A 16296-nucleotide genomic window follows, 5' to 3' on the forward strand; every position below is an offset into this window, starting at 1 on the left:
TATCATAGAAAATGATTGGTTAGGGGAGATGCAGACACATAGTTAAAGAAATAGAGTGTGAGAAAAGGTGATAACTGGTTAAAGTGAGGTAACTATTTCAGTACTGTGTTACATGACCCCTTAAAAGCTGACCATTTATACTAAAGTTACCCACTGATGAGTATTTTACCAGATTTTGTCCAAACCTCTGTTTACTTGTCTTTCTAGTCTGCTCCTTATAAAGTTACTTGCTGTTTCTGTGAAAATCCCAGGGAAGGATATTGGGACATTCAGCAATAAACCATTAGGTTTATTTGCACACTTTCCATCCTTGCTTTGCTGACAAGCTATCATGCTGTGTGATTGCCTATGTTTGCTGAAAACTATGTAGTGTATTGAATTGTATTTTTAGTGATTATGTTGTAGTGGCTTTTCTCAGAACTCAGGACAGTGACACTGCAAGCAGCTTTGCCACCTCAGAGCAGGAGGTTATCTAGTTGAGTTTTTCATCTTGGGGGGCCTTTTGTGTGGTTTCTTCATTTCCTCCCTAAATGTGTGTGGGTGTTCTTTGGGAGTTTACGTCTGCTATCACCTCTGAAACACATGCAGTAGATTATGTCATTTTCCTCAAATTGTCTGTAGGTACATGTGGTGTAGAGTGTGTGTGTGTGTGTGTGTGTGTGTGTGCGTGTGTGTGTGTGTGTGTGTGTGTGTGTGTGTGTGTGTGTGTGTGTGTGTGTGTGTGTGTGGGTTTGTGAGTGTACAGTCTGTGATAGACTGGTAATCATTACAGAATATCTTTCAGTGCCTCATACCACTGGCTGCAACAATAGGCTCCAGTATCTCTGCAAACCTGTAAAGAATAAAGTTGAAAATACATGGACAGATGGTTTGGTTCTCTGAAGTTATATGACACACAGTAATGGGCAGAAAAGTGATTTATTTTCTTTCCCCTTGATTTGACCAACCTGATATCTAGGATATGTAATGACTGGGAGCATGAGCTAGGGTGTTCGTGTTAAGGGGTGTAAGGCAGTGTAAGCCACCTTAAGCCACCTTCTGAAAAAAGGATGAAAAAGATGGTGTTTCTAGTGTGTGTGATGTTTTATGCTGCGTGTTTCTGTACTAATATTATTGTATGACATAAATGGTATATTGATAGTGTTTTCTACCACATTCTGCTTTATTATCATTTTGGACCCAAATAATTATTTTTTTGTTTGTTTTCAAGGTCATATGACAGTAGGGCAACAGTACCTTGAAAGTAGGGGAAATTAAAACTGAGATAAGAAGAAACAATAATAGCTTAAACTTTTCTGATTTCTTAATGTAATGTTTTTGCCATGTTGTATAACATACATTAAAACTTTATTCAAAAGCAAATATTATTTTCAAGTATGATATTATAATATAATTTGTTTATATGTCCCTGAAGTAGGGTAATAGGTGTACACCTGTTATAAAGCCAATGCTTTGGGTAGTTGTAGTTTATTAGTTTCTAAGGACTAAGTGGCAGAGTTTCCATCTTGACAAATGCAGGCTGTTGTCTAACACTAGTCATAATATTTGTGCTTTAATAGTTTTCTTTAACTCCAGTATGAACATGAAGAGGTATTAATTATCTCATGAAAAATGAGACTATGAGTTTCTGTAAGAGTTTTGGCTAAACTTATCACACTTCTCTATCCTTCCATCTCCTCATTGTGATTATTGTCTAGACGCTGCAACCATGGAAGCCACTGATTAACATAATTTTCCATGTAACTATTCATCCATCTATCTTCCATACATAAACTGGAACCCAATATAGCTTTGAGCTCCTTAGTCTCGGATATGCTTTTTGTTTTCACTTCTTTGATTGGAAGCCCTTTATTCTGCTAAGTTTAAAATAGAAAGCAAACCCTACCTTGAACCAAACCAGCTTGGTAACTGTGTGCAACCAAAAAAAAAAAAATGAATAGACAGATATAGTTTTTCCAAATAAATTACAAAATTAGATTACAAAACAAAACCAAAAGCTGGTAAACCAGTAATCCCAAAATGCAGGAAATGCAGAGCAAGGCAGCACACAAACTCATTCTCCTTGACACTATCGCAACAGTAAATGGTAAAACTGCAAGAGATTATACACTCATAATTGTACGTCTGCAATCCTATGCACAGCTACCAACTTTTTTTTTTTCAAAACAGGAATAAAATTACTGGAAATCACTACAGGCAATAACAAACCCTTTTGAGAGTATAATCTCTTGCAGTTTTACCCTGAAAACAAAAAACACACTCACACACACACACACACACACACACACACACACACACATATATATATATATATATATATATATATATATATATATATATATATATATATATATATTTATATATTTATATATATATATACATATAGGTTTACTATTGAAATTCCAAAACTGCATCAGTCGACCAGTGAAATGCTGAATTCAGAATTTTGAAACAACAACCAAAGAGAAAATGAATACATTGACATCTGTAATTCGATGTATTTGACATAGCAGGAGGTGACATCAGTCAACCATACTATGCACATTAATGTACCATTACACTCTACAGTCAACAGTAAATTAATTGTACTATTTTGCAGGGGGACTATGTCCCCCTGCACCCTCCACACTCCCTGCAAATTAAATATACCAACTCTGAGATCACACTACAGTGAGGAAATGGGCTAATTCCCTGTTCCTCACTGAACTGCGATCTCCCTGCACAATGCCAAATGAAAATACTCGAACTACATCACCCATTCACTGTAGTGTAGTTGATGCATTTTGGTTCAGCATTCTGACCACTTGAAAACTGCCTTTTAACCACATGCTGGACAACCGAAGTGCTTTGTAATTCTATTACTAAATCATATATGTATATATATATATATATATATATATATATATATATATATATATATATATGTGTGTGTGTGTGTGTGTGTGTGTGTGTGTGTGTGTGTGTGTGTGTGTGTGTGTGTCTATATACATATATATATATATATATATATATATATAGAGAGAGAGAGAGAGAGAGTGAGAGAGAGAGATCATTCCAGTGGCCTAGTATGTAAGAAAGGAAGGGATAATTTGAATTATTTAAGGCTGTATACTAAAATGAAGCAGTAAGAGTGATTACTGATATCTCTTAGGATAGACAGGAGATTTTGAAAGTTATTAGTTACTGTAAGAGATGAATTCCAAGCCAAACTTGGCCATTAAATCTAGGCCATGCATTAAATTTATTAATGCATCACATTTCTGAAAAATATGATACGATGCATCCCCAAACTCCACCTATGTTTCCAACTTTCTGCATTTACAGTAACAAAGTATATGGTATATGTGCTTTGTAAAAATATTTATGGAAATGCTGCTATTTTTAAATTTTCTAGATTTTACTCCATAGTTAGTTTTCTGTACAACACTATCACTCTTCCTATTCTGTACTATAACTGTACACATTTCCATATGGTACACAAATTTTCTTTTTTATTTTCATTTCATCTTTTAGAAAACTGAGGGGTTTTTTTTTGTACATTCAAGCTCTAATAGAGTTTTTGTTGAAAGGCTTCATTTTAGTATGCAGCCCTTAATATCTCAGACTATACCTTTCTTCCAAGACATCTTTCATTTCTACCCGTGTAACAAGCAATCGTGCTCCATCTTCTAATGCCCAGTATTTCAGATTAGTTGTTTCTTCCTCTAGCTAATCTCCACTTACTCAAATACTTTACTTGGTTAAATATCCCTACAACAATAAATCTATTATTCCATTATTGTCTCTGCCCCAGACTAAGCAATCCTTTACTGTATGTCTTTTGAACATTGTCAAAGGAGACTTTTATTTCTTGGCAGACACATACATGCCAAAAACAGCAACACAAAACTCTTATTTTCCATTCTTTATACATAAGATATTAGCTATTTCCGACTTGTATCATAAATTTCTGTCTGACGCATGTAGACTAGTTTTAGTTGTGAGATGTTTAAATTATCATTCATATCAAGGTAGCCCAAACCTCTCTGATCCTTACACAGGTTCATGGGTTAGTACTAGGCTAACTGCCCTTGCGAACCATTGTAAGCCTAGCCAATTATTTGTTGTAAGACTCAAACCCTGCACCTTGTGTTTGTAAGGCAAACACCTTAACCATTAGGCCACCCTCCCAACACAGAGCCAATCCAAGTTGTTCAAGCTGGTGTAGTCTCCTTTATAGATGTAATACTCATGCCAGCTGGTATATTACTGAAGGAAAGAGGCATCTGTGGTTAATACAGTGGTTGAGTTTTTGATTTTGAGGTTCAAATATGAGTTTATTGCTTAGATTGGATTATGCACCTTTATACATATTGAAGTTAATAGTGTAGAAGTGATAGGACATCTCCAGTAGGTGAACCTTTCCAAATGTTATTGTGAGGCTTGGAAGTTAGTATGTTTTTTTCTTATTATACATTACAGATTTCAAATTCTTTCACTTTTTTATGGTGAGAAAAATTGTTTGTGAAAAGTAAAAATTTAAGGGTGAACTTACAGTGGCTTATGAAAATGATAGATTGCCAATTGGAATATAGGTTAAGTTAAAGCAATTTCCTACATGTTTAGTCTTGGTGTACATTATAGAAGGATTAGTTACACCACAAAAGGAAAATTGCTTAGTAATTAGGAGCAATAGGGATGACAACGGAACTCCCAATGTGGAACTGTCAGAAGACAACAAGCCAGGGGTAAGTTTGATTACAAGATGGGTAATACAAATGAGCACTCAAAAGTAATGATGTGTGTGATGCCCATACCCTGGCCCAGCAATCAAGGAGCCTCAATCCGCACCACTAACACCAGAGAGGGCATCTCATATATGAGGAAAGAATAACAAATACACACAGTAAAGTGCAATTTCCCTTAAGAACACACAAAGATCATAGTCCGTCCGGGGCTGGTCACTCCCTTGCTCTCCAGGTCCCCAATAAGACTCTCCACTGGCACAGCTATAGGGTCCAGATCTCAGCCTAGTGGGCAAGCTAAAACCTCTAGCACCCTCTCTGTCCAACCAGTGCTTCATGTCCCTGCCCAAGTAGCTGACACACACACACACACACACACACACACACACACACACACACACACACACACACACACACATACACACACTTTGAGATAAGAGTTTATACAACCACAAAGACACTCCTGGGAAAGGCTGGCACAGGTTCTCTAGCTGTGCCCCTTTTACCCAGACTATATGGTAGTACCAGCTGCCACCACCCACTAATAATTATCAGCTACTCAAAGGCCCTTAAAAGGGTGTCCAGTTATTACTGTGCAATATTATTATCCAATTGGTAGTATAACCCAGGGCTAAAGCTATCAGAGTGGCTTTGTACAGTTTTACCAAAGGCATACAAGTACTCTAAAGAGCTTAAATTATCTCTACACAAACCAGCCACATTTTAAAGGTTTTAAAATATTTAATAATAAATAATTAAAACCACAAGATAATACTTTCTACTACACAGTGCTAGTCAAAAGTTCAGAGATCACACAGAAATACTTAAAATAAATCAGTAGTACAGTTCTGACATCATAGAAAAACACTTGGTCTAATCTTTCTAGTTCCTAGCTATTTCTAAAAGAAAACACAAATCTAAGATAACTTACATATGAGCAAGACAGCGCTGTGAGTTGGATGATTAAGACAAAAATGCTTAATGCCTTCTGATTCTCTCTATTTAAATTGAAATTGCAGTTCTGATAAACATTACATCATTCTTTCACTTTCCTGGAGTTCACAGGCTAACAGATACTACATAATTGTTATCTTGCATCTGCAGGAAACTACAGCCATAAAACACATTCCACATGAAAACTCTAGTAATTATTTCTTAAATTAAAACAATAGAAAGAATGTGCTAGCCCAGACGGAATGAATCCGAATCTTTAACTTCAAAGGACAGGCATGAAGTAATTTTAACTTCAAAGGACAAACAAGAACTGCTTGTCTTAGCTTTCTTTATAGCAGTGCAATGTTACATTGTTTTAAGTTCACATTTCACAGCATATTCTTTCATTTAAGAAAACAAGTCTGTAGTTCAACATTCATATTTACAAATGATAAAATTAACTACAGCAGAACTAGTAAGGGAGACTGCTAGAAAGGTGCTTGGTGTGACATCTGGACAGAGGAAGGAGAACAAGGAGACCTGGTGGTGGAATGAGGAAGTACAGGAGAGTATACAGAGGAAGAGGCTGGCGAAGAAGTGGGATTGTCAAAGAGATGAAGAAAGTAGACATGAGTATAAGGAGATGAGGTGCATGGCAAAGAGAGAGGTGGCGAAAGCTAAGGATATGGCGTATGGATAGTTGTATGAGAGATTGGACACTAAAGAGGGAGAAAAGGACCTGTACCGATTGGCTAGACAGAGGGACAGAGCTGGGGAAAGATGTGCAACAAGTAAGGGTGATAAAGGATAGTGAGGGAAAGGTACTCACAAGAGAGGAGAGTGTGTTGAGTAGATGGAAAGAATATTTTGAGAGACTGATGAATGAAGAGAATGAGAGAGAGAGAAGGTTGGATGATGTAGGGATAGTGAATCAGGAAGTGAAACAGATTAGCAAGGAGGAGGTCAGGACAGCTATGAAGAGGATGAAGAATGGAAAGGCTGTTGGCCCAGATGACATCCCAATGGAAGCATGGAGGTGCTTAGGAGAAATGGCAGTGGAATTTTTAACTAGATTGTTTAATTAAATTTTGGAAAGTCAGAGGATGCCTGAGGAGTGGAGAAAAAGTGTTTTGGTACCTATCTTTAAGAATAAGGGTGATGTGCAGAGCTGCAGTAAATACAGAGGGATAAAATTGATCAGTCACAGCTTGAAGTTATGGGAAAGAGTGGTAGAAGCTAGGTTAAGAAGGGAGGTAATGATTAATGATCAGCAGTATGGTTTCATGCCAGGAAAGAGCACTACAGATGCAATGTTTGCTCTGAGAGTGTTATTGGAGAAATACAGAGAAGGTCAGAAGGAGTTGCATTGTGTCTTTGTAGACTTGGAGAAAGCATATGACAGGATGCCTAGAGAAGAGTTGTGGTATTGTATGAGGAAGTCGGGAGTGGCAGAGAAGTATGTTAGAGTGGTACAGGATATGTACAAGGGTAGTGTGACAGTGGTGAGGACTGCAGTGGGAGTGACAGATCCGTTTAAGGTGGAGGTGGGATTACATCAAGGATCAGCTCTGAGTCCTTTCTTATTTGCAGTGGTGATGGACAGGTTGACAGATGAGATCAGACAGGAGGCCCCGTGGACTATGATGTTTGCAGATGACATTGTGATCTGTAGTGAGAGTAGGAATCAGGTTGAAGAGACACTGGAGAGGTGGAGATATGCTCTAGAGAGCAGAGGAATGAAGGTCAGCAGGGCTAAGACAGAATATATGTGTGTAAATGAGAGGGAGGGTAGAGGAATGGTGAGGATGCAGGGAGTAGAGTTGGTAAAGGTGAACAAGTTTAAGTACTTGGGATCAACAGTTCAGAGTAATGGTGAATGTGGAGGAAAGGTGAAGAAGAGAGTACAGGCAGGATGGAATGGGTGGAGAAGAGTGTCAGGAGTGATTTGTGACAGACGGGTACCAGTAAGAGTGAAAGCGAAGGTCTACAAGAGGGTAGTGAGACCAGCTATGTTATATGGGTTGGAGACAGTGGCACTGACAAAAAGGCAGGAGTCAGAGCTGGATGTGGCAGAGTTAAAGATGTTAAGATTTGCACTCGGTGTGACTAGGATGGATAGGATTAGGAATCAGTATATTAGAGGGTCAGCTCATGTTGGACAGTTTGGAGACAAAGCAAGAGAGACAAGATTGCATTGGTTTGGACATGTGCTGATGAGGGATGATGGGTATATTGGGAAAAAGATGCTAAGGATGGAGCTGCCAGGTAAGAGGAAAAGAGGAAGGCCTAAGATAAGGTTTATGGACGTGGTGAGAGCGGACATGCAGGCGGTTGGTGTGACAGAGCAAGATGCAGAGGATAGGAAGAAATGGAAAAAGATGATCCGCCGTGGCGACCCCTAACAGGAAAAGCCGAAAGATGATGATGATGTATAAAATCCTCTCTGGCTAGGCTGGCAGCCTTCACAGTGTGCCATACACTCATGACACTAAGGTATAATGATACACATTTTTTTAAGAGTATAAACCAGTGACTGGACTTGATAAGGCATGTGCTAGTGGTGTGGTGGATATCTGCAATGTGAGCACTGTTGGACATGTTGAAATAGCTTGATTTTTATGCAGAAAGTAGAATTGCAGCATTAATTTTATTGTTTTAGGATTAGGTAAGCATAATCTTCACAAGTTACTCTTTAATTTGCATATTTTCCGAAGGCCGTAGTAAATTATAATAAGGTAATTTCAAGATAAAGCAAGAGGTAATATTATAGTTCATGTCTAAGGATAAGCATATAAGGAGCTACTACTGAGTTTTGCATGAGCAATATTTATTTGTGTTGGTCTAGACAAAAATCTATGTAAAGTACATTATATGATGAGTCACACATCTGGTTTATTAAACCTTCGCTAGGTTAACTCTCTAGAGATGTGCTAGTAAATGCAAGCTGGCAAATATGTTCATTTTACAGTGTGCATTTCTTTCATATCTATTTTTCAAGGTCATGCAGAAAGGATAAATGCAATGTTAATAATTATATATTTTTAAAATACGTAAAACGTGAATTTAATATTGAGTCACTTAGTATGCATATATGATGTTATGTTTGTATCACTAACTGTACTATTTAAATGTTGAAGGTTATACTAAAAGGAGAAATGCAAAGTTTTTTTCAAGAAAGTGCAAAGAATGAGTATTACAAGTTATTGCCTGTTTCTTAAATATTTTGAAGAGTGATTTATTTTATAAAGTTCTAATTTCATGATAAAATAAATTATAAAAATTAATAAGTTATACTCAATGGTGAAGATAATTTGGGATATTTTCTAGCCTGCATTAGGAAGGTTATGTACAAGTATTAACACAGTTAGTTTGGACTGGACTTTTTCAAAAAGTGTTTTACTTTATGGAAATACATTTTAAAAGTTAATTGTTTAATAATTAGCAAGTTATGGTAACAAGGTAGAATCTAGTCTAGAGTTTATAGTATATGTTTCTATAGCAGTAAGAAAAGGCGGATTATATAAAGATCTTTACATTTGTGTTATATGATGTGTTAGAAAATGTATGTGGAAGTGTTATAAAGTTTACGTGATATACATTTTTCTTATACATATGTGGTTGTATGATTAAGAATTAATGTACCATCTGAGAAGATAGCTGTCTTATTTTGTATTGTGGTGCTTTCAGAAGAAACATTAATGTTGCTTTAAATAAAAACAAACCATCTACCCTTGAAACCTTTTTTTCATATTCAGTGACCTACATGCTGCTACTTTGTCAGAATCATTACCCCTCTCCTTAATTGAGTATGTACTGCTAAACTTATTTACAATAATTTTGGTATTTTATAAATGTCCTTTTCATCTTTTGAAAGAAATCAGCTTTGTGCTTTATTCTGTTTATTCTTTTCCATGGCCACTTGATTTCTTTGAACAGAACCAAGACCCATGACAATATATGCCTCATATCTAATAGACTCAGTTGAATTGTGTCCTACCATTGTCCTAAAGTGATACATCTCAGTCAGTGAGTCTAGCCTTCCATAAATCATCAGTAACCTGTGTTAACAACTGCATAAAATAAGAATGCTAAGAAATTTAGAAAGTAAGACTTGTCTGTAATATTGCAGACTGAAAAATAAGGAAAAAGGTGTTAATAGCACCTATCTTTCCATAAGGAGAGTTACAGAAAACTGTAATAAAATATATAAATAAAATACTAGCCAAATAAAATAAATAAGAGTGCTAATAAAAAATATAGATAAACCTGAGGGGAAAAAAAGCTTGTATAGACCACAGATATACCAAACTAAGAATTATAACAATACATGTTATTTACAAAGAGACAGAGATGTCAAGAAGTATAGACTCCTTTAAGTATGAAGCAAAAGCAACTACCAGGAAACAACCACTTCCCAAAGACCATTTGTCAATATTGGAGGAGCACAGCATTGATTGCCCACTTTGCGTTGATTATATTTAGCCCCGGTCCCTAGGTAGTTCATGCAAATCATCAGCTTTTCTGATTTATAAAAACTTCTTTTATATGCCTAGCCAATAAATCCATTTATCTTCACAGATTACTATATCCAATTATGTTATAATAAAGGAAGGAATAGTAAGTTGTACGGTAATACGATGTGCAGCAGTATTTCTGCAGAAAGACACAAAAACAATGGATTCTAAACAAAGATGAAATATTAAAAAAACTAAATAAAACTTCAAAATACAACAAGAGTCTACAGACGTGTTTTAGTTAGGTAACTAGAAAAAATACAGCAGTAAAAATTCATGGTCCAGCCAAACCAAGAATGGACTTCATACATTTTATGATGGAACAAGTCCATGCATTAAGTAATGGAGCATTCAGATATTTGTAATTATTTAAAGCATGAAATATTTCTACTCTACTCATGTATTTTGACAGAATAGGAAAAAATGGCAAAAAGATATCTGTGCCTGCCAGGTTAGTCCAGGATAGAACTATATCCATTGTGTGCAGCAAGTAAAGTTATTTCCCAAAGACTTAACAATTAGGTAAAGTACTGCAACATAATTATTTATGCAGATTAAGGAGCAAGCAGAGGCATGTCCCCAGTTTTAACTCAGTCGGAGAAATGGAAACATCTACTCCTAGTGAGGAGGATTTCATCCTTTTTCATGCTATTCCTGGTATTGTATAAAGTTGTCCATTCCAGACTATAGTTCTTATTTCTCATTAGTTGTTCAATTTAAGGAATCCATTCACTGAAATGTAAGGAGTCATAAAGTACATCTCTTTTCCTTCTTCCTCCATCTGCCTGTAAGGAAAATTGGGTAAAGTAATTCTGAGCTGAAATGGGTGACTCCTGCTTGCATAAGATATAGGACTCTGCACTTCTTGTTCCTTATGAGATGAGCTCTTGCCCTTTTCATCTTGTGTTGGGTGTGATATATGTCAGAGTCTCTATCTCTCTCTCTCTCTCTGTTTTTTTTTTCTCTTTTTCTACTTGGAATACAATAAGCATCTCTGACATTAATTTATTCCTACTCCCATATTCTATGTAGTTGGCATTGTGTTACTAAAAAACTGGTTTGTACTGCTTTAACTTCCATAACAAGTGTTTCAATATTAAACAGGGCAACAACATGGAATTGTTCCTTAAACCTAGTTATCTGCAATTTCTAATTTCAGGAACGGATGCTTTTCTGTTAAGGTAAAAGACTGTCCTGCTGTCTAGTGTAAATCACACTGCACATCCACAAATCATTATGCTGTTGATTTTTCCTTTTTTGTTCCCCAAACAAATAATACATTTCTAGCTTTGTTATGCTGAGTTTCTCACTCTAGAACTTACTCTGTATACTCTGTCAATAATACGTAAAACTGGGGCCCCTAATTTTTTTTTCAATTTCTCTGAAGAAAAGCAATATAAACCATCACAGTCCAGTACTGAGACCAAGTTTTCTTAAATAGTATTTTCTTATCCAGCTTTATTTTCCCCTAGTTTGTTTAAATCACATATATATCTATATATATATATATATATATATATATATATATATATATATATATATATATATATATATATATATATATATATATATATATATATATATATATATATATACATATATATGTGTGTATAGGTCTAGTTCACATAATCAAACACCCAAATGTTCAACTTTAATATGGCCAAGACCATATGATCAAACATTTGAATGTTCAAAAATGTGAAAAAAAATAAATAAATAAACAACAACAAAGAAAAAAAAAACTAAACAGTGCTAGCAGGGGGGCAAGTCCAACTGCACCCCCCCACCCCTGCTATTTAAATATACCAATTTCGAGATTGCACTACATTGTGGTAAAGGGAAATATTCCTCTTCTGCTCTCTATGCAGATCCCCATTCAGACCGTTCGAACTTTTAAAAGTTCGATCATATGGTCTCGGCCATATGAAAGTCGAGCTTTTAAAACTTCTGAAGGGGACCCACATATATATATATATATATATATATATATATATATATATATAATATATATATAGATATATATAGGTATGTGGGTCTAGGACTATTAAACGAAAGTTCAGTAGTCCAAAACCACATCTACTGAACACACTTTAGCGAAAGTGCTTTTTACTGAAAAAGCACTTTCACTAAAGTCCCTCGAAAAAAGTAAAAGAAAAACAAAAACAAAAAAACACACAACTAATGTTTACGCAGGGGGGGGCAAGCCCCCCTGCACCCCCCACCCCCTACTTTTATATTCTCACTCTGAGATCACACTACAGTGGGGAAAAGGGAATATTCCCTTATCCCCACTGTAGTACATTCTCAGCAACAGCCATTCCCCTATGATTTCCCTTACTTTTCAGCATACTTCCGTGAAAGTGCTTTTTCAGTGAAAAGCAGTTTTGCGAAAGTATGCCTGGCTGTTTCAGTTTCGGTGAAACAGTACAAGACCCATATATAGTTCAGATTTGCTGGCTCTTGGCCTGTTTGTTTCTACAGTGATTGTTCAAAGCACATGAACAGGCCATCTTGAATTAGCAGAAGCCTTTCTTTACCTTGGCTAGATTGTGTTAATTGGCTGCTGGCTAGTGGGGGCTGGTTCTTTTGTGCTTTTTTTTTTTTAAAAAAAAGTTGTCTAAAGTTGTATCTTCTGGTATTTAAGCCCTAACTTTGAGAGGATTTATGTCTATACATACTGAGCAGAGTGGAGAAGGGGCGTTGACTACAACTCTGATCTGAGATATATAAATATCCTGTTTTTTTGGATTATTTATACTGATTATTGTTTCTAGCAATTTATATATAGCAGTTTTATTGCCTGCTGCATAGTTTTTAGTGTATTTTATTGCTATTAACTAATCTGCATGGGTAACTGATTTGTTTTCAGTTAAAAGCATTCTATAGAGTCTCTTTGCTGCTTTATCTGTTTAAAAACGTTCATTTTTTGGCTTTCTGTAGTGGTTACTGTCTGTATGCTAATAGCTTTAGTATTGGTTTCCACTCTGCCTCCCTGTTCGTGTCTTGTTATACTTGATGGCTTTGCAGTTGCCCGCCCCTACTGTAAATCTGATCTGGGACACTCCTCCCAGTCTAGTGTCATTAGCTCATTCTACCTAATACAGAGAGAACATCTGAGAAGGCCTTCAGTTTCTCCTTTTTCCCTTTCAAAAATAAAAAATTGCCTGAATGTCCGTGTGTTCTGACTGTGCTTCTCAAACATTTTGGGAAATATAGAGTATATTTTTTTAGAGCATTTATTATAACTGTAATTGCCTTAATATTGTTACAACTCAAGTGCTCTAGGTTGCACTGCATCTGAATTGTTTGTGTGTTTTAACTGCTTTTCTGTATATATAAACTTTCTGTATATGTAGACTAGCTACTTATTCTGCTGTATTACTACCTCTTAAATCGTTTTTCAGTTGTGCACTTGCCTTGCTTCATTTAAAAAGTTTTAAATTGCTAATTTTGTAGAGTTTTAATTGCATTTACTGTTTAGGACTACACACTCAAGTGTGTTAGCCTTTTCTGTGTTTATTTACTGTATTGCACTGTTTAGCCTGTTTCAACAACAAAAAATATATATATATTATCTTGTTTGCTCATTTCCCACCTTTCCTAGCCAGTCCATATCCCAGGCTTTGCTTGTCTCAGGACTTTATTTTCTGTGTTCAGAGCTATCCAGACCTTGCTGTGGTAGAGGGAAGTCCTACTGCTTACCAGTGGGAGTGGTGAGCATTGTACTGCCTATCTAACACTAGAGGAGTGGTTTCCAGCTCTGAAATTGTAATTTTATTAGCCTTTTTGGGCTGATTTCTATCCCTTTCAACTTTCTGGCTTAAAAACTCGTGTGTTTGAAAAATGTTCGCATCGTGCAGCACTGTGAGGCTACAGTTAAACCATTCCAGGTGCCAGAAAGTCTGCTCTTCAAATTTTCCCCTAGAACTAGCTGGTTACTCAGTAGTAGCACTAAAATCTGAACCCCTGTGACTAGCACTTGCTCTAGAACCTGCTGGAAAGCACTAGGAAGCCTGAAACTGATACAAGCACTCAACTCTCCTTGTCAATAAGGGGAAATTAATCATAGGCACTAAACAGCCTATAATTGCAAAGTACCTAAGGTAAGGGAAAACAGCTCTTAAACTTTACAAAAAAAGCACCTAAACAGGCATGTCCAAGGGTCAGCTTCTGGTGATTACTCCTGTCCACCTGGTAAATCTGGGCATACTGGGGCAATGCGTCAACTGCCTCATGTATACAGACAATCCTCTCCTCCTACCACCCAACACTACAACCTACGAGAGATGCACTTACATAGCCAAACTGGAAGCAAAGCTCTCTCCAAAATTGTGCTAGACAGTCAAGAGGAGAAGGTTAACACCTGCACTACACCTCAAGCAACTCATAGCACTTCAAAACCCACACCATCAACACCCACACATAGCAACACTAAACCCACATATGTGGAGGCCCTTAACATTAACCTGCACAAGCAACAAGGACCTGCAAAGCTGAAACACAAACAAAGAACAGTCACAACCATAGTGGCACATAGCTCACAACACCAGTGTGCCACCCAACAACAGCCCCTAAGGCAAGTCAATGTACCTAACACTTTAGTCATAGGTGACTCTATAGTCAGGCACACTGATGTCCCACTCACCAGGCTGAACAAGGAGAAAATTACAGTCAGCTGCCTGTCGGGTGCCAGGATCCACTACATAACGCATGCACTCAAGTCACTCCACAACAAGTACAAATATGACTGTCATTGTCCATGCTGGAGTGAATGACTTGAGAAGTACCTCCCTGGACTACATGAAAAGAGACATGGAAGAGCTCTTGGATCATGTGGCCAAGGCAGGTATGACCCTAGCCCTGAGTAGCATCCTGCCTTCGCCCAGAATGATAACACAGTATAAGGACAAAATGACTGACTTCAACAATTGGCTAAGCTTCTGGTGTCATTCAAAGAGGATCCAGTATCTGTCTGCCTGGGATGACATGATCGACAAACCACGATGCTTTGCCAGAGATGGTCTGCACCTGTCAACCCTGGGATTCAGGTTACTGGCTAAAGCTCTTGCCACCCCTATAGTGCCTTTTTTAAGCAAGGATCTAAGGATAAAACTACCACTGTAACAGATACAAGCATGCAAAACCTGAAGGTAATGCTACTCAATGCTAGAAGTCTAAACCTCAAAATGCACTCTCCCGAGGCACTCCTAAAAATGGAGAACATCGATATCTGTGCAGTAACTGAGACCTGGTTCAAGGCTCCAGAGAGCACCCCTGCAATACCAGGCTACAACTCTTACCACACTTTTCGGCCACAAAACCAAGACTGAAACACTAAAGCTGGAGGAGTGTCCATATTCACCAAGGATAGTCACACCTCCAGGCTAGTTGCCCAACACAATGCATCTGAAATTATCCAGGTGCAACTAACACTAGGTAAGACTGCAATCCAATTGTAGCTTGCTACAGATCCTCCGCCATGCCCCAAGATTCTCACTACACCTTTCTAAACACACTGGAAAATATTAAGATATAACCAAACACCCTAATACTGGGTGATTTCAACTACCCTGCCATTAACTGGGAAAACTACTCGGGTACCAACTCCTTTTCCCAACGGTTCTTAGAATTCATAAATTCCAATGCCCTGGATCAACTCATCCATTGTCCCACCAGGCACTCCAATATCCCAGACCTGGTCATTACCAACATGGGAGATAGATGCTCCACACCAGTGGTCACCCCCTCATTGGTCAGGTCTGACCATAAGCAAATCACCCTTGACATCCACATCCCACCCCACCCCCCAGTAAGGAAACCTCCTTAAAAAACTTCTCCAAAGCCAACTTCATGCTACTGAAGTCAGAAGTGACAAACGGGATCTGAAAGTTCGACTGCAGAATCCTACACTAAGGCACTGTACAAGCACATCCACTCATGCATGAATCGTGCCATCCCAAATAGAACCAAGATGCACTTCTCCAAAAAAAGGAAGCCAATCTGGTGGTCCCCTGCTATAAACAAACTATACAACAAAATGAAGAAACTGTTGCAGAAAAGAGGAAAATCACAGGATGCAAAAAACTCCCTTACCAGCCTCAGTAAGAAGATGAGATCCCTCATAA

This window comes from Protopterus annectens, chromosome 4.part0 (genome assembly GCF_019279795.1).
Source record: "Protopterus annectens isolate FY-2018-M chromosome 4.part0, PAN1.0, whole genome shotgun sequence".
NCBI classification, from domain to species: domain Eukaryota; kingdom Metazoa; phylum Chordata; order Ceratodontiformes; family Protopteridae; genus Protopterus; species Protopterus annectens.